Here is a 26,636-nt window from a genome sequence, read left to right on the forward strand (position 1 = left end):
TAATTACAAGTGGTATAATTTGTAAATACATTAACCTATTATCGTAAAGAATACCATAAAAGTTTGAAAGTTAATAATATATTTTTTATTTTTATGTAATAAGAAATTCAAAATGTAATGTTTAATTTTTGTAAAAGCATTCACCTTTTTTAATTTTTAATAACAAATACATTTTAAGAATTCTTTCCATAATTTCCTATAAAAGTGTTAGTCTTCTTTTTATTTTTGACCGGCCATTTTTTAATTTTTACATCATTCACATTTTATGTATTTTTCTCTAGTTAGTAGAGCACTGTGGACAAGGATAGGTGGGTGCAGCTGTTTTAGACAGGTAGGAAACTTTTATTTTATTATTAAAATAATAAGTTACAGTACCTTCATTGTAGAGAGAGTAGAAGGGAGGTGTTGTGAGTATATTTGGTATTTCTAATGATTATTCTACTGTTTTGCATAATCTCTGTTTCCCTTCAAAGTTTTCTGTAGATATATCATCCCAGAAATTTATATATATATGATTTTTAATATTAAAGGAAACTCTTATTTTCCTATTTTGAAAAGGGATTGTAAATAACATATTTTCCTTTGTTTTTATTAAAATGGAGATCACTGATTTTTTTTCTAAAACATCTTTTAAAAGACTCACTTTTTTAATTTGCTAGAGCGTTTCTTGATTGGCTTTTTTTAATAAAATACTTTTTCGAGATTTTGAAAGGTTAAATTATGGAATTTGTACATGTCAGTAGATGATTTTTATAAAGCTACTGATTTTGATGGTAGAATACAACTTAATGAAAGTTTTCTTTTGAAATTATTTTGTTAAAATATCAATTACGAATATCAAAAATGGATGAAAGGCAGGAAAGTAAAGTTGTATTGTGGTTTATGTAGTGTTAGTACTGTAAAATGAAATAATATTTACCATAGAGTCTGTGACACTTAACATGCTGATTTGTTGAACGCTACTTAGAAGCTTTTCATTAATTTCCTCTGTTTTTGTTACTCATGGATGCAGACTTAATACATTGGCCTTCTCTCTGCTCATTTTAAAAAAATTACCAAAACATTGGGGGGCATATTATCAAGAGCATTATAGCCGCTTTAGCTGCACTTTTTGCCGATAAAGCGGCGGTATTTTTATCACCCTATTAGCAAGCCTGCGCTAAAATGAGTTAGCGCAAGCTTTCCGGCATTAGCTGGCGTTTTTTATATCGCCTTGCATGCCAGCGATATGTATCGCTAATGACATGCAAGGTAGGCGTTACTTACCTAAATTTCACTGTAATAATCGCTAATAGCACTTCGCTGTATTATCAAAGTTGACCACGATAAAAAAATTCACGCTAACCCCCGATGTACGCAGGTTTTGAACACCTGAAAAAACCTAACTAAACATGGTCATACAAGGGAGAGTAGCCCTGATCTCCGCCACAGACAGCAAAGAGGTAGACCTCATCCTGCATTATTAGCCCTTACCATGTACAAAGTTGCTGCTGTCTTGTCAAGGGGGTACATTGCAGTTCTTCAACTCATCATCCGGCCTGTCACCTTACATTAAGAATATTGAATATTAATTTTCAATGATTACTTCTATATTAATATCTATGATGTTAGCATTCACTGTTACTCAAATCATAGTTTGTCAACTTTCATGCTGCAGAGTGTGAGGGGCTGGTCAAACGGGGTTTTCAGGCTGCATGGCACGTTAGCTGAAATATTATTCCCGCTAATGCACCGCTAACGTGCTGACTACATGCTATCACATGTTTGTCTATTGCGTGTTAGAGGGAGTTTTCGCTTCCTTTCCCATACACCATTGCATTTTATCGACGTCTTAATAATACGTCCATAAAATGCAAAATGTGTCCAGGAAAGGAAGCGATAAATAAAATGCCCAATACCTTTTGCTGGCGATAATTATCTCCTATTCTAGATAATATGCCCCATAGAACCTACTTTGCAGTTGTCTGATGATGCTCGAGCCCCGGCGAACACTAATAAAGCCGCTTTTTTTAACGCATGGCAACGCAATGAACTGGACTTTTAGTACCATGGTTCCCCTTGAATTGGCAAGAATAGGCAAAACCTTCTTAAAAACACACAACCAAGCAAAGAGATATTTGTGGATTGACACTTCTTTGCACCTCGTACATTAGGTATAGTAATGTTTGACCTCCTTGCCCTAGAGTTTTAATATGTCATGCATTCACTCTATTTTGCGGTAGGTTTTAAAACAATTTGTATTTCTTGTATAAAAATTGAAACAGATTTTAAATAGTCAAACACCCTGAATTTAATTAAAACTGTCTGTATACCTTGAATCATATGTTTGGGCACCAAGTGCCAGCTACTGCACGGACCCATCATTCTCTTTTTTTCTCAGCCTAATATGCCTTTTAAATGTTTTGTATTGTCTTGGTTTTAAGTCATCTACACAATAAACTTTGTATTGTATTGAATTGAATATGGAACCTAGGGTGGGCTTTTCCAATCAAACTGTTTAGTTCTTGATCCTCCCGCTTAACAGGTCAGGTAGCAGTTCCACCATTCAATATGAATATTTGCTGCTTTCCTGCAGCCTTACCTGTTTAGATTGCCAATACATGTTTCCTCAAAATAATTTAAAGGTGGTGATAATTGTTCTTCGTATTGGTAAAAGTTTGGTGATTGACGTACGGCAATGTAGTGATCATTAACTTGAACAGGAAGGAAAAAACCAAGTGGACTTAGCTTTTTAATTTCATATTGCAGTTTGCTATTTGACATGTAATCAGCTGCAATTAATGTTTTGTTGAAATGTTTTCCAGATTTCCTGAGAAAAATGAAACAAATCTTTGAATGTGGATTTATGGTACACTTTTTAAATGGTAGAAATCATGGCAATTTCAAAGTTCAAAATTACTTTCTCAGGGCTTTTGTCTTAGTTTGTTCTTCTTTTATAACATTAAAAATGTCATGCTTGCCAGGGGTATTGTACTGTTATCAATGTTAGAGTGAAAAGTGTATATATTGTTGACAGTATGTGGACTTAACTTAAATGTTCCATCCTTCGTCCAAATTCCACTATTTTCTAAATGATGGAGATTATGGAGAGTAGCTAACATTAGAATTCATTTAATAAGGAGTGGGTTATCATAGAAAAGAAACTGTGAATAAATGTTTCTTTAAGATGGGTGTGGGGATAATATTTGGCGGTTGTGCGGATTCATCTTTACTTGTATGTCTTTTTTGTCTAATTAATGTTTTTAAATTTGGGATGGGAGGCATATTTCAAGCAACTATGTTTAGGTGTGTTTTTGGACACCTTCCTTAAAGCCCAACCACAGGGTACATTAGAGGTGGATGTAAGGGATTTCATTTGTTGAACCTTTTCTCTTGCTTGTATCTCTGTTGCAGAGGCAGAATGATTATGCTCTGAGGTATATTTATGCTGTCCTGCTTTCAGTGTTTATTTTTGTGGATTTCAGTGGGGGTTTCCATACCTTTAGAACGCAGTGCTTATCAGTGTTTATTTAGCTACCGAAACCCCAAAATAGACAAAACTGTTATTTTCCATTGTTTACAAAACATGATGTTTTTTGCGGTGATTGTTATGTAATGTGAAGAAGTAGTGCAGGGTATGTAGTGTCTTCCCACTTGCATTGTGTCCAATGGACTTATGTTAGACTGTTTTAAGCATAGAAAGTATGTGCACTGCATTCTTGCTCACACTCACATCTCATTACCCTCTTTCACATCTCAATACCTCTCACACTCACTCTGTCAGGACTCTTATCTGTTTACAGGACTGTTGCAGGGAGTCTGCAGAGTCACAGAAGTATGATGGAGATCATGGAACTTTAGTGGGCAGGGGCTGAGTCATCCTACCACCTGAGTATCCATGAGCTCTGGGACCAACTAGCTATAGTGTCTCACTTGCCCTCCTACTCACTCACAGAGGAACAAGTGATTAGACACCCCAGAACACAACACTCCCAACCGTCTCGGGAATCTTGGTTGCAGTACACACCCTTTCGCTCACACTCTCAGACCAGTCCACAATAAGACCTGACAGAGACACGAGGAAAGTTTAAAATGTTTATGTTAACTATTGTGCCCTGGTATGCAGTATACATGCCACAACAAGTGAAAGAAATGCCTAACATAAATACGGTTAGCTTAGCAAGTAGTCAGGAAATCATTAAAGGTGCTGTCATTGTATACAACAGCGTAATCTAACCGTCCACCCTTTCTATACAAGCAAAATTATTATATATCAGAAGATCTCTGGGTGTTTGCTGCAGACCCTGTACCTCAGTCTATAGATGAAAGATCTACATCACAGGTGCTGTCACGCTCCCTTCTCTGTAAAGATCCCTGTCCAAATCTGTGTTATCCACCGGTGTATACCTATATGAGCAGAGTACTTGTTCTCAAACAGCTGCATCTTTGTGAAAGTTGCAGAGCGGCACAAAGCAAAAATATGTTTGTATAGTAAAGTGAGCAAAGCAGTAGGCAGTCTGCCACGAGCTCATGCTAACATAAGGAAAACTACAATGGCCACATGGACCACGTGACAAGATTATTAATGGATTAAAAAGTAAGAGTACTATATTCAAATGTTTTAACAAACACATTCCAGGACACAGTTGCGGGTCATTCACCTACTCCTTACTGAACATTATGACAGGGGAGATGTGGTACCCCGCAAACAGTATAGTACATTATCAAACCATTTAAAATTTGAATTGCATCAGATTAATTTGTAGCTTTGCATTCTAAGGTACCTAAAACTTGATGCTTTAAGCATGCCAGCCACTGTTTTTCTGCACTCTTATCCTATCTACATTATGGTGGTGCTGCTGTTGTGTGGACATTCATAGCTTTGCCATTCAAGTGTCTCCATGGCAAGTGTCTCACTTTAAGTTAGTCCTTACCTTTCAACAGAAATTGCATTGTATTATGGAACTTGAAATTTTGCTATTAACGCAGTACTTATGGTCTCAAAAACTAGAGCAGTAAAGTACAGTTGGGTAAAAAGCCGGGATTAGCTGAAGATATCACACATAAGAATGGGATGCTTTGCAGCTCTGCTTTTTATTTGGAAAGTCTGTGTCATGTTTTCATCACTATCATTTGTGCATGGTGACAACACGAATTTCATAGGTACCTTTCACTATCCCTTGCACTGAATGGTTAAAGCCGGAGTGTTTGGCAGGTGGCCTTCTATTAATATATAGCAAAGGGTTTTAATCATTTTGTGTCTGTAGGTAAATGTGATAGTACATATCGGTAAAGATTCTTATTAGCCAACCATTTCATCAATCACTGAAAGAATTAAACACTGCCAAAAGATCAAATATGATTTTAGTATTCCCACAGCTTTTACAGTGTATAAAATAATTAGTTCAGACCTAAAACATACTTCTTAATCCTGCACCTTTAATACAAGCACTCAAAACTGGAGGAAACAAAAGAAAGAAGAAAGAAGAAACAATATTTTACTGTCATCCCTAAGCTACAAAAGCACAATCTGAACAAGCATGGATCAGTCTTTCTTGCTGATGCCTTCTACAACATATTAACATTGTGTTGGCCCCTTTCGAAAGAAATAAAAATGACTCATTCCCTCTCACTTTCCTTTCTTTGAATGGCATTTTAGTTTGTGACTGTTCGTGTGTTTATCAGTGATTATATATTTACACTGGGGGCTGTTTCATTTTTTTTAATGTAATGTAAGTGAATATATTATCTTTTAGTGTTTTACAAATTTTGTGTTGTAAAAAAGTGTGGTCATAGTGTTATACACAGCACGTTGTAAAGTTGTGTTGTAAAAACTGTGTTGTAAAGTCATTGTAGAGTCTAACAGGCAGACAAAAATGGATTTGGGGGTGTGTGTGAAAGGCAGCGAGTCTTCTAAGTTCCCCAATGCTGCCCGGTGCAGGGTTCACCTCTAATTCACTTTGGGTTCGCTATCAAAATAATGAGGCAAGCGATGGAAACTGGAAGACAAGAAAAAGGTTTATTTCTCATGAGGAGACCACGTCAACTGCAAACACCGAGATGTCTGAGGGAGGAGTTCTGCTGGTAACTCCTTTGGCTCTTCCTTTTATACAGGTTTTACACAATGCATTTGTTTCATCAACATGGTTACACAAGCTTGGAGTCCCCACCCCGGACAGGTTGCCACACAAGCCCAACAGTAATTCTCTTCCCACCCAGGTCAAACAGACAATCTTATCTTGCAGCTGGACCGATCAGATCTAAGAGTCCGTTCTGTTGATAAAAACAGGCCCCATTGTTGGTAAAAACAAGTCTTGCTGTTTGCAGTGCAATAAATCATGTTGCAAGGGTCTTTTTAGTGTCTGGAACCTGTTTGTGTAACTAGGTGCGGTGAGGGGTAGAGTGTCCAAAGGTTTGCCTGCAAACCGAGATGAAAGGAAAAACGAGTTTGTAGCAGCAAGTGGCGCAGAGGTTTGTCGTGACAATAGGGTGTATAGCCCCCAGCACACATATCAGGTTTGGTCAGAGAGTCAGAGGGATGCTAGTAAAGGTAGGGTGTAACAAAGGGGACCAACAGAGTACAAAATGGCTGTGATGGATTCAAATGACTGCAGCTTATATGCACATAGAAATGTTCACCAAACAAGATGGCGCAGGCAATGTTCACGATTGTCATTTTGCTTTTAACAGTGCCCCTTTGAGCATAACTTAGCCAGCTTGTCAGTCTATTTCAATCTCCATAATGTCCTCTATCTCTTGATCATACATTACTCTAATTTTTGTTAGCTGAGTGTACATAGTTTTAGGGTGCAAGGTAGTTATGCAAAGAGAACACAATGGTGGTATATAGTGTATACCCAAACAACAACCACATATAGTCAATACTGGGAACAAGAGAATCATTGATATTTTCCAACCCCACTCCTTCAAGATGCCCCAAGCCAACTTCCAATTGTCCAAGTCTCTGATCCTTGATGAATTTCCGATGAAAGTCTATGGAGATGTTCGATTGCTTCATAGACAGAAGGTGAATTATCAGGAATGTATACACAGCAGCTGGCACCGATGATGCGGCACGCTCCTCCACGGTCCGCTAATACCACGTCCAGGACCATGTGATTTTGCAGGGCAACCAGACGGACCGCTTGGAGCTCAGCAGTGTTGTTGGTGAGGATGCTAGCAGTGACGTTCAGGGCGGTCTCTACCACTTGAGACAGATGTCTGATGGCTCGGCTGTTTGCCATCGGACCCCATAGCGGGACAAGCCCTTTTGCTGTATCGAGGAACTGTGGTGCGGCAGAGTCTGCTTGATCAGTGTCTTTAGAACGCTTTTCTCGACGATGCTCTGCAGGGGCTGTGAAGGTTGGTGGCAAAACAAAGGCAATGTAGCACGTGCCCTCCCCCCCCCCCAGTTTTCTTGGGAGCCAGGTGTATGCTTTGGTTCCACAAAGTACATGTTGGGTGATGCAACAAGCGCAGGAGGGTTGGCAGTGTTCAAAGTCCTTGCAATGCTACAAACGCTGTGACCCACATTCTTAGTCCCACGGCCTTCGATGCATACAAGGCCAGAGACCTTCACCACAGATAGGCCACACTCAGTGTTGAAGCAGTTCTTTTCTTCAGGTAGGGAAATGTGGCTCTATTTCCACTCGTTCTTTGGAGGGGACATTCATTGGGAATGTCGCATTGGAGGTGTGAGGGCAGAAGGGGGCGGTTGTTCTTCCTGTTTTGTTTAGCCAGAACTTGTTGTAAAACTGGGCGATTGTCCCATTGGAAGTCGCATTGTCTTTGTAACTTTCTTGGAGGAGCATCATCCAGGCAAGGCAAGATCCGTGAATAGAAAAGGGCGAAGGGATGAAAGGGATGGAATGTTCAGTGGCATGTGGTAACAGCCCACAGACCCAACAGTTGGTAGAACTGGTGGCAAGATTGTGCTGGTGCAGCATCTGCACGAGAGAATTATTCCAGAATTCTTTGCGTCGTTCTCGGAGATGTGGCGATAGTGATACCAGGTAGTGTTCTTTCATGGTGGTTGGTTGCATGGTGGGTGACAATGTTCAGTATGCAGGTGCATTCTCTTCAATGATCCAGAATGCGACCATTAGCAGGAGACAGGTGAGAAATGCGGCTACAAGTGCAATTGTCTTTGTGCTGGTGAGGTTGGCAGTCTTGGTGTCTTTGCGGTGGCTTTGCAGGTGCTCAGTTTCTTCCATCATCTTTGAGAAGCTCAACAACTGTTAGGACCACAGACTTTTTGTGTGTCCTTGCGGTGGCTTTGTAGGTGCTCAGTTTCTTCCATCATCTTTGAGGAGCTCAACAACTGTTAGGGCCACAGACTTTTTGTCTGGTGTTTTCCTGGTGGCGTTGGTTGACTGTGTTACTGATCTGAGACCTTGACTCAGTTAGTTGCCTGGTCATTGGAGCACCCTCCTTTCGTCGATCTTAGGTTGTACCCTTTCTTGGATGGCACCGTGGGGTCAGGAAATTCTGATAGTTCGAGGGTGTCTTCTTGTGGGTAGCAACTCAGAGCTGGTCGGTCCTTCGCGAGTATTTCCTCTAGCACCTCCACCTCTTCACAGGTTGCCAGTGTTGGAGGGACTCGCTTGCAGTGATGAGCGTGCAGCCAGTTTCATTTTCCTTCCACTCGGAGGGCAGTTCGGGTGGTGATCAGGACTTGCCAGGGGCCCGTCCACCCAAGCTCCAGACTCTTCGTTCTCTGGAAGTTGCAAATTAAGACATAGTCGCCAGCTTTTATTTCATGACCCGGGCCCCTGGATACGTCAGACAAGGCTTGCTGCACCTGTTGGTGGATAATTGTTAGCTCGTTCGTCAAGTTATGCAAATAATCCGACATTAATATGTTCGGGACATTGTTAATGGAGGTGGGTCTTGGCGCCGCCCAAATGCTCATAGGCCTGTCGAAGACCACCTCATACGGGGTCAGTCTGTGTTTGGTTGGGGTGGAGCGCATCGATAGCACCGCCAATGGGAGGGCGTCGGGCCAGTTCAACTCGGTCGTGGCAACTATTTTGGCTAGTTTTAGTTTCAATGTTGCATTGTGTCTCTCTACCAGGCCCGCTGATTGGGGGTGGAAGACGGCATGGAACTTTTGTTTTACCCCCAACCCTCTCAGTATGTTCTGTATCACCTCGGCTACGAAGTGAGGGCTGTTGTCGCTCCATAAAATTCTGGAAAGGCCGTATCGAGGGAAGAATTCTTTCAGCAATACTTTTGCAGTGGCTAAGGGGGTATTGTCGCGGGTGGGGTATGCCTCCACCCATTTGCTAAAAGTGCACACAACCACCAGGACATATTTTAGACCATGGCATCTCTCTAGTTGGATGTAATCCATTTGAAAGATTTCAAAGGGGTGGTCAGGGACTCCAAACCCTCCCCGTGGTAATACTGTCCCCTTCCCTGGGTTGTGTTGTAGGCAGACTATACATTGTTGTACTAGGCGTTTTGCAGATTCTGTTATCTTGACATTATGCCATACTCTGGTGATTAGTTCAATCATGGGGGTGGAGCCTATGTGTGCTGGTAAATGTGCCATGGTCAATATGGGGATGAGATAGGCATTGGGTAACAGCCATTTATTTCCGTTTTTAGTTCTCCAGCAATCTTCCTCGTCTTTTAGTCCCACCCTTTCCCACTCGGTCAATTTGTCTTGTGTGCCTGTAGTCTGTATGTCCCTTACAGTGGTCCTAGCGTCAGTCCATTGTTCACTTTGTGACCTGGTCACATACATTCGTGTCGTAGTTCTGTCTCCTGCCGTGACTCGGGCAGTAACGTCTGCTAGTGCATTTCCCTGTCCAATGAGATCAGTCACTTTCCTATGTGCTTGGCATTTTATCACTGCTAACTTCTTGGGGAGGAGGACTGCTTGCGTCAAGGCGAAGACTAAATCTCGAAGCAGGATGGGTGTACCGTGTGAAGTCAGGAACCCTCTTTCTTTCCATAAGATCCCAAAATGGTGAACCACCCCGAAGGCATTTTGGCTGTCAGTGTATATGTTAACTGTCGTGCCAGTTGCTAAAATACATGCTTGTGTGAGGGCAATGAGTTCTGCAGCCTGGGCTGAACGTTGGGGAATACGGGCTGTTTCCAGAACGGTTTGGGCTGTGGTGACAGCGTATGCAGCTGAGGTGGTGCCGTCGGGGAGTTTGATGCCTGAACCATCCACCCATATTTCTCCATCTAGTTCTAGAAAGGCGGTGTCTCTGAGATCTATTCTACTCTTTATTTGTTCATCGCTTAGTGTCACACAGTCGTGTAGTGGAGTCACGCTGGGATCATTTTCGGGTAGAGGTAACAGTGCGGCTGGATTGAGGGTGGTGCATCGCTTTAGGGTAATGTGCAGTGCTAGCAGGGTCAACTCATATCCTGTCAGTCGGGCGCTAGTCAAGTGTTGGGTTTTGGTCTGGTTTAGTAGTGTGTCGACTGCATGAGGTACTAAAACAGTGACTAGATTGGAGAGCACTATTCCTTCGCTCTAGCGTATTGATACTGCTGCAGCTGCCACAGCGCACAAGCAACTGGCAGTGCTCTGGCTACTGGGTCGAGGGTGGCAGAGAAATATGCACAAGGGCGTTGTTTGTGACCAATTGATTGTGTTAGGACAGACAATGCACATCCCTCCCTCTCGTGCGTGTAGAGGATGAATGGTTTGGAGTAGTCTGGGGTTCCTAGGACAGGCGCTGAACAAAGGGCATTGCGTAGTTCTTTAAAGGCTGACTGGCATTCAGGGGTCCAGGGGAGAGAATGTCTTTAGCTAGGAGGGAGAGAAGGGGTTTGACAATGAGGCTAAAGTTTGGTAACCACTGTCGGCAAAACGAGGCGAGACATATTTATTTATTTATTTTTGCTATTTATTAAGCGCGAACGAATACCCGTAGGCGTCTCGGCGCTAAAACTGACTACGTGAATCTCCAGAAGGTGCCGCTATGATATTATTAGTTAAAGAGCCACGTCTTTAGCTGTTTGCGAAAGATCAAGAGTGTAGGACTTGTCCTAATTGACTGTGGCAGTGTATTCCATAACTTGGGAGCAGAAACCAGAAAGCGGCGGTCACCCCAAGAAACTGTTTTTGTGCGGGGCACCACTAGTTGATTCAAAGTGGTGGAACGGAGTTGTCTGGAGGGAATATAGGGAGTCAGTTGGTCCTTGAGAAACTGCGGTCCCTGATAGTGGAGTGCTTTATAGACTATACATAGAGTCTTGAACTTAATCCGATTACGGATCGTCAGCCAGTGATAGTTCCTTATTGTATCTGAGATGGGTTTAAATTTAGGTGTTCTCGAAAGGAGTCTGGCAGCTGCATTCTGTATAGTTTGCATTTTATTAGTCACACGGATCTGGGCATTTACAAATAGACCGTTACAGTAATCCAGGGAGGATAACACTAGGGAGCTTACTAGAGTTTTTCCAGCAGTGTCAGGTAAAAAAGGAATACTTTTTCTTACTAGTTTAAGTTTATGACAGGCTGTGGCTGCTGTTTTATTAGCATGGGCCATAAAATTGAGGCCTTCATCAAAAACCACTCCCAGGTTCCTCACCCTGGAAACCGGTTTAGGAGGAGCTCCGAAAGATGAGGGCCACCAGACTGAAGACCAGCCTGGCGAGAGTGGTCCAAAGATGACTACCTCAGTTTTTTCAGAGTTAATCTTAAGACAATTGGAGGCCATCCACTCTCCAATTGCTAACATACCTCCTTGAAAACGTTCTGCCACCCTGTCTCCATCACTATTTATTGCCAGAACCAACTGCGTATCATCAGCATAGGAGGTTAGGCCCATCCCATAGGCTTTGATGACTTTAGCCAGGTCCGACACATAGATATTAAACAGTGTCGGACTTAGGGATGAGCCTTGAGGAACCCTGCGCGGCAAGGACAGCTGAGATGATTGGAAAGATCCCAGGGTGACCGCCTGAGTTCTCCCAGCCAGAAATGAGGCCAACAAGTTTTTTGCTACCCGTTGGATGCCCATTTTTCCGACACGGTCGGCCAGAATCTTATGATCGACCGTGTCGAAAGCTGCGGATAAATCAAGTATCACCAGGACAGCTGTTCCACCCTGATCCCGGATGACTCTGATGTCATCGGCTGCTTTAATTAGTGCTGTTTCCGTACCATGGAATGTGCAAAATCCAAATTGGGTACTGTCCAGCTGATGGTGTTTCTCGATGTAATCTGAAAGATGTTGGTTCATTGCTTTTTCAGCTACTTTTGCTAAGAATGGGAGACTCGCTATGGGTCGATAATTTTTTAGCTCGTCCTTATCCAGGAGTGGTTTTTTTAAGAGTGGTTTTAAAAGGGTCTTTTTCAATATATCGGGGTAAATCCCCGATCTAAACATAGAATTGCAAACTTGTGTAATAACCATAACAAGAGAGTCCATCACCGGGGGCAGGACTTTGAAAGGACAGGGGTCCAGGGCGAACTACTTTCGCTGGCTTGTAATTTCTGGGATACCTCTGGCAGTAGTCCTTTTACGTAGTTTTGCACAAATAAGTGGTGTCCGGTTACGGTGGACATGTCTTGTCCACTGTAATCGGAGAACACTGTTTCAAATCTGGAGAAAGACTCTAAGACATCCTCTTGTGGTTTCTGGCGGTACGCGGTTACTATGGACCAGTCTATCTTTTTCTCTTGGATCAGCGTTTTCACTTTCTGCACTATTTTGTCAGGGAGGTCCAATATTGCTTTAACCGGTTTTTGACCAGGGTTCTGCTGTTTATCTAGTGTGTTGAGTTGTTCCCAGGTATGACCAAGCAGTTTGGTATGGTCTACTTTCCTAATCTGTTTCCACACATCTGCTGGCAAACATAACCCGAAGAACAAGTCTATGTCGGCAAGTGCCATTATTGTTGATCACAAAGCGGTACCTCGCTCGGTGTAAAAGGCGGTGGGGTTCTTTCGTAAATCCGGTAAAGATTTACGGAACGTCAAGATGTCCTGTCTGACCCATGGCTGATACACCCAATTGTAGACCACCCTCCCTCTACCGTCTTGATGGTTCATATCGTCATGAGTCGCTTGTCCTCTAGGAGGAACCCAATAAGGGGCAGCTTCTTTTATCAGCATCATGCTATCTGGTTTTTCTAACGGGGGTCCTGCTATTTTTGATGTCCTGTCCTTATCTATCCATCCTTGTTCTATGAGGTGACGAAATACTTCCAGTGTGGATGAAAAGAGTTCTGTCACATCGTTGTTGCCTTCATCTCCAGTGTCTACCTTCCTATAGAGAGCCACTAGTCACTCGGGCTCTACATTCTGGTACTTCTCTTCATACGCAGTGAGAGTGTGGTAACAGAGATGTACAATAAAGTATCATTTGTGGTTTTCGACATAGGAGTTGCATATGTCAGTTACATACTCTTCTGTCTCCTTCCTATTCATGAGGGATTTAACTATTTTATCAATGCCTGCTCGCTCATTTTTACTTAATCGCGGGACCCTGGGCACTCCTTTTTCCTTTGATCCTACTTTTACTACTGTATCCTTTGATGAGGCATTTGGTGTGAGTGACTCTGTGGGAGCGGAGGCGGTGGAGACCGAGGTGATCGTTCCATCTCCGGCTAACTTTGGTGGTCCTGGCGTTGTACTATGGGATGAGTAGGGGCGTAAGGGGATGGCATGTATATGATTGGGGGACCTAATAATAAATCATCATCTATCCTTTGTTTCGCCGGTAACTCAGGGTAAAGAGTCGAGGGCGTTCTAACAGGGTATTGACCTGATATTTTTGATTCCTGTTCCTTTTTATCGGTTTCCTTTTCTTTTAGTTCTTCTTCTAACCTTTTACAGGCTTGGTAAGCTGATTTTCGCGTTTCTTTATCTTGTCTAGCTTCGTCTCTTTTCTTTCTTTGAGCTGCCTCTTTTCGCCATAAACCAAATCTGTCAAGCATGGCTGGTGTAGTTTTCTTTTTGTGGAGAGCTAATTCTAACGTTTCTATTTTAGCGGGATCGAAAGATCCCGTCAGTGGCCACTGATTTACCCGGTCCTTCCTAGTGTTTTTATGCCATAGTTTGCTTTAAGCTACGGTGGCTAATCCATACTTTACGTACATGTCCTTGTTAGGGGTGCCTTTCGGCGGCACCGGCTGACTGACCTCTAACAAACGGTCCGGTCCAAAACAATTACAAAACAATCTAGAGAAAACAGGCATGACGTATTTACCGGTCAAAATGAATATCTCAATCAATCAATTTAGACAAAAAGTCTGCACTACCTGTCCTTCGCTGTCTGCAAAAAGAGAGAATATTCCTATTCTCTGTTGTTTGCAAGCAGGGAATGTCTCAAATAACTCAATATAAAAAAGGAATACTAGTATTTCGATCAAACTATTCAATCAATCAATCAATTTAAGTTGTTTTTTACAACCTTACCCGGACCGTATAGACAGTTCTTCGTCTTCCAGCGCCTGGTTGTCCTCTCACTCTAATAATCAATGCGGTGTTCCCCCAAGGTCCCAGTCAGGACCGCAGGTCACTTGAGAGAGGTCCGTTCCGAACCGGTGAAGTTCAGTTGATCGGCAGCTAGACAAGGGTCTTCTCAGGCAGGTATACCCCAATCGTTTAGTCATTCACTCCGTCGTTAGGACCTCTCTACCGGACCCACGCGTCGCTGATGGGTCCTCACGCCTGGGCGCCAATTTGTGAAAGGCAGCGAGTCTTCTAAGACCCCCAATGCTGCCCGGTGCAGGGTTCACCTCTAATTTACTTTGGGTTCGCTATCAAAATAATGAGGCAAGCGCTGGAAACTGGAAGACAAGAAAAAGGTTTATTTTTCATGAGGAGACCACGTCAACTGCAGACACCGGGATGTCTGAGGGAGGTGTTCTGCTGGTATCTCCTTTGGCTCTTCCTTTTATACAGGTTTTATATAATGCATTTGTTTCATCAACATGGTTACACAAGCTTGGAGTCCCCGCACCGGGTGGGTTGCCACACAAGCCCAACAGTAATTCTCTTCACACCCAGGTCAAACAGACAATCTTATCTTGCAGCTGGACCTTGCTTTAGGGTCTAAAACATGTGAGACCGGTCAGATCTAAGAGTCCGTTCTTTTGATAAAAACAGGTCCCATTGTTGGTAAAAACAAGTTTTGCTGTGTGCAGTGCAATAAATCATGTTGCAAGGGTCTTTTTAGTGTCTGGAACCTGTTTGTGTAACTAGGTGCGGTGAGGGGTAGAGTGTCCAAAGGTTTGCCTACAAACAGAGATGAAAGGATAAACGAGTTTGTAGCAGCAAGTGGCGCAGAGGTTTGTCGTGACAATAGGATTTATAGCCGCCAGCACACATATCAGGTTTGTTCAGAGGGTCAGAGGGATGCTAGTAAGGGCAGGGTAAAACAAAGGTGACCAACAGAGTACAAAATGGCTGTAATGGATTAAAATGACTGCAGCTTATATGCACATAGAAATTTCCACCAAACAAGATGGCGCAGGCAATGTTCACGATTGTCATTTTGCTTTTAACAGTGGCCCCTAGTAGGGCCAGCATGGGACTATGCTATGGGGCCTCGGAGGCACATATGATCCCCCCCAAACATCCATCTCCCAAACATCCATGCACCGTGTGCCGGGCACCACATGGTGCCCCCAAACATCCATCCCCCAAGCATCCATGCACCGTATGCCAGACACCACATGGTGGCTGGCACACGGTGCAAGGCTGTTCAAAAACATCCTTTTTTCCATTGTTGCTTATGCTGTGGCCTTTTTTACGGGCCGCTATGGAAAAAGGGATATGTAATACTGCCTGCACAGCAATCAGATCATAATTGGTCTGTCAGACGGTCTCAAGCCTGAAAAAATGGTGGTCGGATGCTTGCCCGACCGCCATCATAATGAGGCCCTAAATCAGATGTTGATAACCATACTTTGTTTGTAATAGAGAGCATGCATCTTCTGCTATTGAACTGCTCAATTTCACACATCTAACTTCTGCTTTCAGGGCACCCGACACTATGTGAGGTGATGCAAAGCCCCCAATATGAGCCATAAATTCATCAGCCCAGTTGTGCATCAGTTCAATATAGGCAGGTCCGGTTAGTAATGCATGATTAAAAGCCCATCTAATATGCAATCCCTGTAGATTCTGGATCCTATAAATTTGCATGGGTAGTGATCTGACAATACTTTGCGGTATCAAAAATAGCCTGCATAAGGAGTTGTTAGATACTAAAAACACATCCATGCAGCCATATTTTCTGTGGGGACATAAATAAAATGTGAATCCTAATTATGACCCTTTCAAACGTTCCCAGCTATCAACAAGGTCAAAGATGTCAGCAACGGTTAAGATCAATACTTCATCCACATTGACTTTGAAAGATTTGAAATTATATTGCTTTTGTCCAGTGAACCATTAAAATCTTTGCATATAATTAATACAACAGCTCAGTCAACATGTTCTATAGCTAAATAACAGGATAGTCCGAGTTGTTACTATAAACTGTACAAATTGTACGTACTGTAAAACCTTGTTGTATTTGGATAATGGCTTATCATCCTTTTGTATTAGATTCAGCATGCACAATGTACTAATTGCCTGAACAATCTATTATATAACCCAATGTATAGATGCATGCTGCATAGAAGCAACAATGATGTGTTATTTCCTGAAGACAAACTTGATGAACATCAGAACCCTTCAATCCTCCAAAACGAAGGGGCCAATTACGATGGCGGTGAGACCGCCACCTACAGCTCATCTGTGGCGGTCTCACCGCCATTGTAGACAGGTTTCCAACCCGCCATACTAAAATGGCGAGTGGTGTGATGGCGGTCAGAAACACTAACCACCATGTATCTGATGGGCTCTTTGAGCCCGCTGGTGCGGCGGAGGGCCTTGCAATCCCTACTATGGTGGCGTTGCCTACCAGGCAGCCCCGCCAGCCATTTCATTGCTGTTCACCCATCATGGAAAGGCTGGCAAAAAGGGACATTGGAGGCCCGTAGAGAGTTTCTGTGTGTAAGACTGGGTGTGAGAGGTTCTGTATGGGTGTAAGAGTGTGTGAGAGTGTCTGTATGGGTATGTGAGTGGGTGTGAGAGTATCTGTATGGGTGTTGGAGTGGGTGTGAGAGTGTTTGTGTATGTGACTGGGTGAGAGATGGTGTGTATGGGTAAGTGAGTGGGTGTGAAAGTGTCTGTGTGTGTGACGAGGAGTTTGAGTGTCTGTATGGGTGTATGAGTGGATGTGAGAGTGTCTGTATGGACATGTAAGTGGGTGTGAGAGTATCTGCATTGGTGTATGAGTGGGTATGATAGTCTCTGTATAGGTGAGTGGGTGTGAGAATGTCTGTGTGTAAGACTGGGTGTGAGTGTGTCTGTCTGGTTGTAAGAGTGGGTGTAAGAGTGTCTGTATGGGTAAGTGAGTGGGTGTGAGAGTATCTGTATCAATGTCAGAGTGGGTGTGAGAGTGTATGTGACTAGGTGAGAGAGTGTCTGTATGGGTGTCAGAGTAGGTGTGAGAGTCTCTGAATGGGTGTCAGAGTGGGTGTGATTTGTTTGTATGGGTGTAAGAGTGGGTGTGAGAGTATATATATATATATATTTATTTTTTTTTATTATTATTTGTGCGAGATCGACAGGTCTGTCTCAGATTTACATTGGGGGGGACGCTAGGCCCCACAACGGCTCCATTGATCTTGCGCATGGCCCCAAAAAAACATTTCTGGCATTTTACTGCCCATTAAACATGCTTTCCCCTCGTTTTATATAACATAAACAAAGAATCAGGAAAGCCCTCATCTGACTCCTTCAATTAGTTTACAAGCAAGTTTTCAGCCCTGGGGACCTTTCCCGAGATATAAAAGGGCAGTTGCAACAATTCTGTCCAGTTGCTATTGGGCAAGTAATGGGGGTACTCAATCATATGCGTCCCGAGATACCTGAATAAGCCCATATTTAACTTGCTTACCCAATATATCCAATAAAGTTATGTTAAAAAGTGTAAGAACAAGAGGAGTGAAGTGTAAAAAAGAGGGAAAAGTGATTAAAACATGAACACAGGTGGAGCAGCTACTGTCAGCCCAATCAAGTTACAGTGAGACAGACAGACACCTGTAACTGCTAATCTGTTACTGTCACCTGCAATAGATCTGGGAGGAGATTTACAAGCATGTATACAGATCCTCACTCGAGTTGAGCCAGTTTGGGGTCTTGGATGTATCTGGTTTCCAGTTTTCTGAGTAAGGCCTCACGGTCCCCACCTCGGTGGTGAGGGGGCACCATGTCGACTACAAAGTAGCTAAGGTGTTCCAAACTACTATTGTGAGTCTCTTTAAAATGCCTAGCCACCGGATACATGGCATCGTTGTTACTGATGGCCCTCATGTGCTGGAGTACACGTTTGTGGACCTGCAACTTGGTGCTACCAACATATTGCAGGCCACACGTGCACTCCAGCACATACACAGCATTTTCAGATTTGCACGTGAGTTTCTTGGAGATCACCCTAGGAACATCACCAAAGAGGCTCTTGTAAGTCATTTTATTCTTTCCCAACTTACATGCTTTGCAAGAAGCACATTTGATGAAGCCTTTAGTCAACTGTAGCCAAGAACTAGCAGAGGCTACCTCTGGGCTGCTCTTGACGAGCATGTCGCTCATGGAGCATGCTCTACAGAAGGCCAACTCAGGATTTCTAGGTAGGGTGTGTCCTATGACTGGATCACTCTGAACAACCGACCAATTGCTGTTGATAATCATTCACAATTTGTTATGTTGGCGTCTGTACTGTGTGATTAATCTGGGTGGTTCCAAGGTGTCACTCGGACTCACAGGTACCTCTTCCAGCTTTGGGCTAAGAGCTGTAGCACGAGGGACATTATTCGCTTTTCTAATTGCTATGTCCAACATGTTGGCAGAATAGCCACTGGCTAGGAATCTGAGCTTGCTCTCACCCTGTGCTTTCACACATGGATGGTGACTGGTGGCATGTAGAACCGTGTTACCCGCGGTAGCTATGCGGTGTAACCGAGTTTCCAGGCAATTATTGGAAAAATGCACCTCAACATCCAAAAAGTTTACAGAAACTTTGCTGACATGGGCAGTGAATTCCAGGTTGAGACTGTTGACATTAATTTCCTCAATTAACACTAATGCTGCTGACTCAACCCCTTCCAAACAAGAAAGAGATCGTCGCTGTAACGATACCAAGCCACTGTATAATTGTTCAGAATGTGGTCAAATCCTACTCTGAGGACTTGCATCTACCACAGTCCCATGTGTAAACATGCGTAACTGGGGGAGAAGCAAGCCCCCATTGCCACACCTCTCAACTGTTGAAATAACTGACCCTGAAACAAGAAGTAATTGTTATGTAAACAGGTCAGAATCATGTCAGATAGCATTTTGTTGTGTTTGGACATGTAACAAGGTTTTGTCCGTAGAAAGTATTAAACTGCCCTGACACCATCCCTATGGTGAATACTAGTGTACAAGGCAGTGGCGTCCAGAGTTTTTAGCAAGTAATCGTCCTGCCATTTGATGGTCTCAATCTTCCTCAGGAAATCTCCTGTGTCCTGCAAGTATGAAGGAAGATTTTTAATGTGTTTCTGAAGGAAGAAGTCAATGTATCTAGAGGTATTCTCCAATAAGCTGTTTCTTGCGGAGATTATAGGTCTCCCGGGAAGACATTTGGGGTCCTTGTGGATCTTTGGAATCAAATAAAATACTGGAATGGCCGGATGGTTTACTTTGAGAAATTTAAACTCGTCACTGCTGAGAAGACCGGCACTTTTCTATGATAACATTTTGGTGTTATACTCACTCCAAGCACCTTTCACAGTCTGCTGGTCACTAAGCTTGTAGCATTGCCGGTCATTTAAATGAAGACGAGCTTCCTCCATATACAATGTTCTTGGCCAGAGGAAAATATTGCCCCCCTTGTCAGATTGGCATACTACTACATTGTTATTAATCTGCAGCTTTTCCATCAGGCTGCCGTAAAAGTACAATTTCTGGATTAAGAGCTAGATTTCTGCCACATTTGGTGTAATTCCGTCCAGTGATTCGGGCTTTAGTCGTGTTCGAAATACCTATGGGAAATTGCATGGGGAAAAAGCATTTTCGGACCCCCCCTTTTGCATGGCCTCTGCTAGGCAAATCATCCTGAAACTTTCAACACAGCAGCTGATCTAAGAGTAGTACTAATTTTCAAAATATCTTGAAGATTTGTCAAATTGAGCCAAAGGCATTAGCAAAACAAAAAACTATTTTTCTATGGAAAGTAAGAACGAACTATAACTACCTACTGGCAACTGCCAGAAGGTAAAAACAAAAAAATATATATATATATATATATATATATATATCGATCCACAATCAATCCTCCAATAAAAGATTGCGCTGAGCCCAAAATCTTATTCTTCAGCGTGCTTTATTTAATTCAAAAAGCAACGGCAAACACTGCCCGATGCATTTCGGAACCACCGTTCCTTCATCACTGGTCCCGTGACGAAGGAACGGTGGTGCCGAAACGTGTGAATTAAATAAAGCACGCTGAAGAATAAGATTTTGGGCTCCGCGCAATCTTTTATTGGAGGATTGATTGTGGATCTTGTGGACCTTGCCCATAGCCCGCCACCATTGGATGGCAGAGGAAACACGCAAAACATGGTTTGAACACATATATATTCTTCCCTATTCCTCTCATGTAAGACTCGCCACCTCCTGAACAAAGGGCGCATTGCCATACTGGACCACACAAGACAGGGTCCTTTTTACATCAACAATATCCTTCTCAAAAGGATGACGACACCGCATGTAGATGCTTTAAGACTTTATTAGTCTCCCACCATTGAACGCACAGCCTTGCTCACCAATGGTAAGACATGGGTTACAGCCAACCAATAAACACTTCTTTGTGTGTGTCACGTGAAAACTACAGTGCAAACAGTACTAAAGACAGACAGGTCGTTTTTCATTGCATTAGTACAATTCAATCGTAAATCTTAGTGATTTTCTCTAAATGATTCATGCACCAATAGCTGAGCAGTACAATGCTTCATTATTACAAAAAAATGTGTTTAAAAAAAATCAAAACCCATAAGTAGGTCCCGACTATTGATTCCCAATTTTTTTTTCCATTTATACAGACTTTTGTATTGTTTTCTAACCATGAGATAAATGTTGATACATTTCTATATCCCATATTTTTGAAACAATATAATTCATTTCAAATTCCACCATTAAGGAAAAATATTATTTTGATATTAAAATTCATACAGTCTGTTCCATACAAAGCATTCCTGCCTTAATTCCTTTTGTGATTAAGCCCAAGTGGGCAATCAAATGTTGGTACATTGTCTTCTAATACTTTATACAATTTCAGTCTGTAAAGTGCAAAGTGCAAGTGTCAATTAAAAAAAAAAAATTATAACTATTGCGGTATGGGAGGTTTATCACAAACAATTAATTGATTACAAGTGTGTATGGAAATCTTTTTCTATATTCAATCCCCCTGGGGTTTTAGTGTCCAGCTTAATAATGTAGCGAGACTCTAACTTTCTTAACTTCTCTCTATTAGCACCCCTGATATCTGATGCCACTGCATCTACCACGAAGTACGTCAGGCTTTTCACTTCTTTGTTAGGAAAAGATTCAAAATGGCACGCTACTGGATTTGTTATGTTGCCATTTTTAATCACTTTGAGGTGTTGTAATATATGTTCGTGCACTTCCGAAATTGTGCTTCCCACGTACCTCAGGCCACAAGGACACTGCAGCAAGCAGACCGCAAACTCTGTTTTGCAATTGAACTTGCCTTTGATCTTTTTCATTAAATTAGACAATCCTGGTTTGTACTGTTCAGTATTTTTTGTGCTGCTGATTTTAAATTCTGCCACGGAGCAAGTGTCAGTACCACCGACGAAGGCGCTACACCAAAACACGTTTGTTTGTTGCTTTGAGGCAATAAATATTTTCTGCAACTACCCCCGTGAGTGCTGGCGTCTGTTCATGAAATGAAAAATATTGGAGCTTTGGGATAATTTGCGGCGCACCTCCGCAATGCCGGCACACGTTTGAGAGTGCTTCCAGACCAAAAGTGCAGCGGAGCAGTAATTTACAAGAGGAAGCACCGTTGCAGCACAAAACGATTTACGGCGTTTGGACTGGACACCCTGCGAATCGGAGGAGGAGTGGGCACTCGCTGGTCCACTTGCCGGTAAGCAATTTCATGACATATTAACTGCTTGAATTATGTCAGAGTGGCAAAATGAGGGAGGAGATTGTGGAAAATATGCATCCTCTAATTTGATCATACAGAACTGCACGTTTTGTGAATCGACACGCCGCAAAGCGGCTAAAGACATCTTCAAGAAAAACACAGGAGCCGAACAACCAAGCTCTGCCAACCTATCCAAAGTGGCCAGCAGTCTGAATGCGATGTTTATTAAACTGGAAAGGATATACGAGAGGGAGAATTACATCGATGTGGACAGGGTGCCGCGAGGGTTGCGCATCTACACCATACCCACTTATGAGAATCCGGGCCCTCTCCTTTTGGAGAGTGGGCGGGATATACCGCCCAATAGAGCAAGGGAATGTTGAGCATTTAGTCAAATGTGCATGGAGTGATTGAGATAAAGCCCAGAAGAAAATCCAGGAACTCGAGGAAGAACTGGGAAAAGAGGAGGACAAACAAAAATTGGAAGAAATGAGGGAGCAAATGAAGAAATGACTAATGAAGTACAAAATCAAAATTAAACAGCGAAAACAAACATTTGAAAGAGATGAGAGCGATTATCTGCAAGGTAAAGTCTTAACCTTTGCAAAGATGTTTGATGGACCCAGGAAGGAATTATCCCTGAAGTCAAATAAATCGACAGTAGAAAGAGTGGAAACATCTGAGTCAGAAGTGACAGAAGGTGAACAATCAGGTGATGAAAATAAGGGGGCTGCAAGCAGTAGAGGAAAGAAGACACCTTTTCACGAGGAGTTCCAACTTATACGCCAGTCATGGTTGAGTGGCAGGAAGAGCAAACCAACAAAAAATACCACAGAAAAATGCAAAGGGGCGGGAGGCCTAGGAAAAGGAACAACATCTCCTTGATTAACACGCAGCAAGCGAGGCAAGAAGTTACAATAGAGACAGAAAACCAGACTGTGGTTAATCTTACACCAAGGGTCCTCCTAACCACAGAAGAACAGGTTCTGAAACTCGGACTCACCTTTTGCCTCAATAACCAAATGGAGTATACTCAAACGAGAATTGATCTTTTTAATTGTACTCGTAAATTGAAATTACATACGTTTTTTAAATTGAAACACACATGTAAAATTGAAAAATGTCAAGCAACCTCTAAAGTGAAACAACAGATATTTTAACGGTTAAGGATCTGGCAGCCTTAGAGGTACTGGAACATCTACGTATGGGAGATGATGGCAACCCAGTCAATGTTGCAGATATTGCACAAAGGTCTAGACAACTGGGCATTGAACAACAAACAGCTGAGAGCCCCTTCAAACCGGTATCACAGTTTGTCCCACAAATGCCTCTAGACGCCATTGATGTCTTGATGTCGGAGGCAGTGAACAATAATTTATTAAATGTCAGAATAAAAGGTTTTCTGATGGCAAAAGGGAATAACATCAGCAAAGAGAGGCTTTGAAAAATCTATAAATAGATACCTCGCTAGTTTGTAAGCCATCAGATAAAGGCCGCAATGTGGTGCTTCTCACAAAAGAATAGTATTGCAAAGAAGCCTTGATACAATTGTCTGACCATAGCAACTATGAAAGATCGTCAAAAGAAAAGTACAATCTAACGATCATAAATTATCATTCTCTCCTCAAGAAATGGTATGACAAGACAATGTTGGGGACTGAGGAGTACTTGTTTCTTCGAAATTTAAATCCTATCACTCCAGCCTTTTACCATATTCCCAAACTGCATAAGAAAAGTGAATGTCCTCCGGAAGACCAATCATTTCCTCACAAGGGAGTTTGACGGAACATTTATCAATGTTCATAGATCATTTCCTATTCCAATGGGTATTACGACTGGCCTTTTATGTGAAAGACACCAAAGACTTTTTAAACCAGATTGCCACAATAAGTTGGGATTCATCATACCAACTTATGGTATTGGACATCACAAGCCTATACACCTTTATAGAACACTCAAATGGACTTAAGGCTGTACAGTTCTACTTAAATCAACGTCCATTAAAATTTGCCGAGCACAACCTAATGTTGCTAGAGTTTACAGATTTTTGTTTAACAAAAACATTTTTCTCTTTCAGGATAACTATTACAAACAAATCTCTGGTACGGCCATGGGCACTTGCTTTGCTCCCAGTTACACAAATTTATTTGTGGGATGGTGGGAGGAGCAGGTGCCCAGGTCATACCAAGGAGACAAAGGTCAAGGAGAAGTTGTAGCCTGGCACAAGTATATATACGACCTGTTTTTAGTTTGGAATGGCATTGCGACATCTGCTTTGGAATATATAAAAATTCTAAATGATAATACCTTGAATTTAAATTTCTCCAGGGAGGTTAGTTCAGTGGCAGTGAACTACATCGACCTGAGGATATTTATAGCAGATGGTAAAATCAATACAGCACTATACAGAAAGCCTACAGCTGGTAATTCTACACTTCATGCTTTGAGCAGTCATCTGCCAAAGCTAATACAAAGTATCCCATACGGTGAACTCTTGAGGCTTAAAAGGAATAGCACAAGGAACTGCAATTTTGAAATAACAGCTCATGAATGTATTATGAGGTTCAGCAAAAGAGGATATTTTGGAAGGCACTCTGAATAGGGTTAGGGATATTCCCAGACAAAAAATTATCAATGATCATAAATAAAAAAATCATTAAAAGGATAACCAAGAAGGCAAATTCAGAATGATTACCACATACTCAGATGGCGCAAATCCCTTGAGAAGAATTCTGAAGCCGAACTGGCTCAACCTTAAAACGGATGTGGTCATCTGTGATGACATATCTAGGTTTCTGTTGGTGATTTTCAGAAAAGCTAGATCTATAAGAGACATGTTACTTCGAAGCCATCAAAGTAAGGACACACAAAAATTGGGCTCAATCAGAGATATGAGACGTTCCTTCCATGTGGAAAGTGCAAAGCTTGCAGTAAAAGCAAGAGCGTTCTAGAATATAAGATTCCAGACATCAAAAAACAGAGCACAAAACCAAATGTTATAACTTGCAATACCTCACATGTAGTCTATTGCTTATTGTGTCCCTGTGGGTTAAGCTACATAGGCAGCACTATTCACCCGGTCAAGGTCCGTATTTTAGAACATATGCAGGCCATTGCAAAAAAAGATTAATCCTATCCAGTAGCAAGGCACTTCGCCACTATGCACCATAGCGATAGGAATCTGTTTGAATAATTTGGCCTGGACTGTGTTACAACTAATGTACATGGTGGGGATAGAAGCTGGGGGTCTGGGTGGATTTGCCCCTCAGTTTCCAGGCTCAAACAAAGAAAGTAGCAGGGACCTGCTTTGGTCTAATACGGAGGCTTAAATCCTTTCTGGGGTTCTTTGATTCGTCCACTTGGCAAGTCATCATCCAGGCTTCAATCTTGTCGAGGCAGGACTATGCCAGCTCTCTATTTAGGGACCAACAAGGCAGAGGTCATGCGACTGCAGAGGGTCCAAAACACGGCTGCGCAAACCCTGCTTAGTCTCCCCAGAAGGTGTTCTACAACCAATGCTATCCGCCGGCTACACTGGTTGCCAGTGGCCAAGCAGATAGAGTTTAAGGCCCTCTGCATAGCCTTTAAAATGTTGAATTTTTCTTCCCCAGGCATTCTGGCCAACCTGCTCCTGTCCTATGTTCCTGCACACCACCTCCGCTTTATGGTGCGGTGCCTGTTGACTTTCCCCTGGGTGAAGAGGTTGCGGGCTGGTGGGCGTTCTTTTCACACCCTGGCGGCAAAGCTTTGGAACTCCCTTCCCTTACAGATTCGCTGTCTGACCAACTATCTGGCCTTCCAGAAGGCAATTAAACTCATCTCTTCTCTCCGCTGTAAGCCCTAGTGTAGTGTAGTTCCTATATCCCTGATAGGCTCTGCACATTGGAATAATATACACTATAGATTTGACATAGGACTGAGGTCAGCATGTGTCTATCGAGTACATTAAACTTAATTACTTGAGTGTGCCAGCTAACTCAGAGGTCACTAGAAACTTTCTCGAATGAACAAGAAGGGATTAGTTTCTGACAACCGCATAAATAATAGCACGGTCTGTTGCTATGACATATTTAAAAATACATACATAAATAACACAGGCTAAAATACTCAACTGGTGCTTCTAAAATAATCCTACCCAGTGTACCTAACCTAAGTCTAGTACGAGGGAAGGAGTAGGTGCTATTTTAGCGATAGTTTAGTTGTGCCAAGAATGGCCAAAAGTTTCTCTATGTTCTAATCAGCTCTATACCTTAGAATGAGAGAGGTTGGTATCTCTTTTCCAGGACTCGATCTCTAACACCCCGCAAGGGGAGTCAGAAACACTGGAGCTAGATTCTCGACAAGGAGGATGACAGCATCTGGTCAGTGCGTCAGTTGGGGAGATGACTTCCTTCGGGACTTGCTGAGGCGAGCCACGTCGTGCAAGTTGGTAGCCAAACCGCACTGTGCCTTGCCAAAGCAAGTGAAGGTGTATTT

This window comes from Lissotriton helveticus, chromosome 5_1 (assembly GCF_964261635.1).
Source record: "Lissotriton helveticus chromosome 5_1, aLisHel1.1, whole genome shotgun sequence".
NCBI classification, from domain to species: Eukaryota; Metazoa; Chordata; class Amphibia; order Caudata; family Salamandridae; genus Lissotriton; species Lissotriton helveticus.